At 47.8% G+C, this 3,288-nt stretch overlaps 1 protein-coding gene across 1 annotated transcript in view; it reads left to right on the forward strand.

Moving 5' to 3' along the window:
* Positions 1–2,617: 2,617 nt before the first annotated feature.
* Spry1 (sprouty RTK signaling antagonist 1) overlaps positions 2,618–3,288 on the forward strand; it is a 4,818-nt gene continuing 4,147 nt past the window's right edge. The window contains exon 1 of the mRNA XM_055626168.1: positions 2,618–2,651. The gene's annotated coding sequence lies outside the window, so the exon portion shown is untranslated. The remainder of the gene's footprint in view (positions 2,652–3,288) is intronic.

Consider the following 3,288-nt stretch of genomic DNA (forward strand, 5'->3'; position numbering starts at 1 on the left):
TTACTGGCTCCTTATCGATCGATTCAAGTCCACTAACTCATCAGCTTCTGTGATGTTTCCCTTTCAAGTTTGTTTTTCTACACCATGCAAGATATAATATAGTTAATTTTACAGTTAATAATGTAACTCATCATGATATAACAGAAATACTAGGTGATCTAGAAAGTATTGCTTGTCAGCCTGGAAACAGACACACAATGGCTCTGATGTTTTTATTTGAACAAATAAATAAATCAACAAGTCTTTGAGTACTTTAATTTTTTTTTTAAGTCACACGCACTTCTGAAGCATTTGCCAGACAAGCGTTTCACTTTATTCTCTTTCAACAAAAGTGATGGATAATTGTGTTTTTTCACGAGACTGAGGAACAGCTTGGGCCTCCCTTCCCACCCCATTCTATTTGACAGATCTTATACAAGGAACTAGAAATTACTGACATTTCACCACTGACCCTCACATCCTCTTTTTCAAAAACATTTCCTATTCCAGTTATTTATTCCTAGACTAGTCTCACTGCAATTGAAGTTACTAAATAAAACGCAGGGTCTGTTTTAAGCTAAAATGTATAATTTTTCTCAAGTCTTATGACTGCAGGCAGTAAAAAGGGTGAAGCAGATATCGTCAAATGTCTTGCAGATTCAAGGTGACAAGTCAATTCTGATCCTAACTAGTAATGTGATATCTCAAGAAACATGCAATGGAAGCATTTAAGCAGAACCAATTTTGTGCAATATATTCTATTTTGAAATAGAAAGTGACCCATGATGATAGTATTTTTGACAAAATTTCATGGGGTTTTATTATTATTAGAATTTTTAAAATTAGGAAATTTGTTTAGCACATCTCTGGCTGCAACACTCTGAAATGTAAATAGGAATCTTTGAAATTATATTTTTATAAGTGTTATGTGATGAAAACTGTCTATTACTCCCTCTCCTTGTTTTATCACGTTGGTGATCTGACCTCTGGCCCGATTTGTGCAGAGAGCTGGGAAGAACCAAATAAAATACTCTGGTGTGATACTGTATTTTTGATTTGACCCTTCCAGTCCAGTCAACAAAAAAACAGACCCACCACTGTCAAACCTCATTACACTGCTACATCTGTGAAAAATAGACAAGATACAAAAGCTCCACCAAATTTACACTTGAAAATCTGACTGTTAACACGTTTCCTCCCATGAAGGGTGGACAGACAGCTCCTTGGCTTTTAGTACCTTCTATTATCTTCTAGTGGACTTTCTTATTGTTGATATTCTTTGCAGGGAGTGTCCTGGGTAACAGGCATGTAATTTCACACAGAACTGAACTCTAAAAGCATCTAAATGATCAGAAATGCAGCATGCCAACAACAACAATAACAGTTTTTAAAAATCCACTGCGATTGTTAAGACTTTAAAAATCACTTTGAACCCAAAATATCAAAACTCACATCCACAGGTGATTGAAATCATGGAGTTCTGTTGTTTATCAAATACTATTTCTGATACAGTTCCCTGGGAAAAGATATTTTCTATGAACAATATTTGGGGTCTTAGGTTACTTTTAAAACTCTATGGGATTTTTAATTCCACATACAGGCTCTCCTCACTGCATCCTGGGCTACAGCGTTCCAATAATAAATGTTCAAAACTCTATAGTTTGCAAAGAAGCAAAAAGCATTCCCTAGCTACTAAATCCTTCCCACCCCGTGACAGACATGTGATTAAAACTAAAACTTTGATGAGTTATGCTTATTTTACTTGGCTTTTAGTTGATTAAAAAATATATTGGTGTTTTGGACAAAATTATACAAACATTCCAAGACAGGAAGGACTTGGGTTTTTTTGTTTTTTCCCATGTAATTTTTGGGATCATATCATGAACTAAAACCTAGCAAATCACTAAAATCCCACTGTAGGAAATCCCACTCTGTGGTGTGCGATTCTATTACGTTTGCAAAAGCGACTGTCGTTTCTGGAACCTCCGTATTTCACACGCTCTGAACTTAGTACCTTTCTGTGTCAGAACACATTTTCCCTCTACCTGGAGCACTGTGTACAAGTTGTCTTTTGTTTTTGCTCTTCGAGACCCAGTTTCTCTGTGTGGTTTTGGCTGTTTTGGAGTAGCTCTTTAGACCAGGCTGGCCTCGAACTTTGCCTGCCTTTGCCTCCCGGAGTGGTTCGTTTATGTTTTTCACAACTCTTTTCTAAGTCACCTCTGAGGGTGAATCCTCTGCTGCCCTTAAATCGAAGGGTGACAGTTCCTAACTGACGGGGACCTTGGAACATAGAGTTCCTCCCGAGCCGGGCTCGCAGGCCTTCTGCAGGCGAGCGACTTTTTTTTTTTTTTTTTTTTTTTTTTTTGGCCCGTTCTCGAATCCACATCCACGATCGCTGAAATCCCGCTCCGGGTTTTCGCGCAGCCCGCGTGATTGACACATGATATCACCGGGGGCGGGTCCCGGCGTGGAGGTGGAGGTGGCGGCGACGCTGAAATGCTGCGGAGCCCGCGCGCGAGTGCTCAGCACGCAGGGGTTGGCGGCGGCCCCGCGGCCGGAGCTCTGCGGGCCGAGGAGCTGCTGCGGGCGGCGTGCACGTACCGGGAGGGCGGGCCGCAGGCTCTGCGCTAGGCGAGCGCCCTCCCCTCCCGCCGAGGACCTGGGGAGATCAGGTGAGAACGGGGCTTTTTTTGTCATCTTCAAGGAACCGGACGTTTTCTGAGCTGGCTCCAGCTCGGTGCCCGGCGCTCTGCGGTCGGCCCTGCAGCGGCAGAGCTCGCTCCTTTCGCTTCCCCGTAGCCGGGCGGCGAGCTCCGCGTGTGCGGACGCGGGCTGGCACCGCCGCGCACCCGCGTGTCCGTGCGCATTGTTGGCGATCGAGCCGCCGGGCGCTCGTGCCAGCCCTGACCTTCCCGTCCGTGCGTGCGTGCGGGCTCGCCTGGTTGGCGCAGACGCGTCTCCGGGACGCGCTTTTGACCGTGGGGGCGAAACGTGCCCGGCCGCGTGCGTCCGGGGGGCTCGCGGCTGCCCATCGCGGCGAGCGGGACGGCGTCCCGGGCTGGCGAGGGACTCACGTGTTTCTGTCTCTGCTCGTCTGCAGCCGGCGTGGCGACTGCGGGGACGCGGACCTGCGGGGAGCCGAGCGCCCGGAACGACGCCGGGCCGCGCGCCTGACGACCGGGACGGGACGGTGCTGTGGAGCGGGCGCCGCGCGCACCCGGCGGATGTCCCCGAGCCGCCCTCGGCCGCCGCCAGCCGCGGAGAAGCGCCCCTGCCCGGGGGCCGCGGAGGCCGCGGCGCGGGCCATGC

The sequence above is a fragment of the Psammomys obesus genome, unplaced genomic scaffold, assembly GCF_907164565.1.
Source record: "Psammomys obesus unplaced genomic scaffold, mPsaObe1.curated_primary_1811, whole genome shotgun sequence".
Lineage (NCBI taxonomy): Eukaryota > Metazoa > Chordata > Mammalia > Rodentia > Muridae > Psammomys > Psammomys obesus.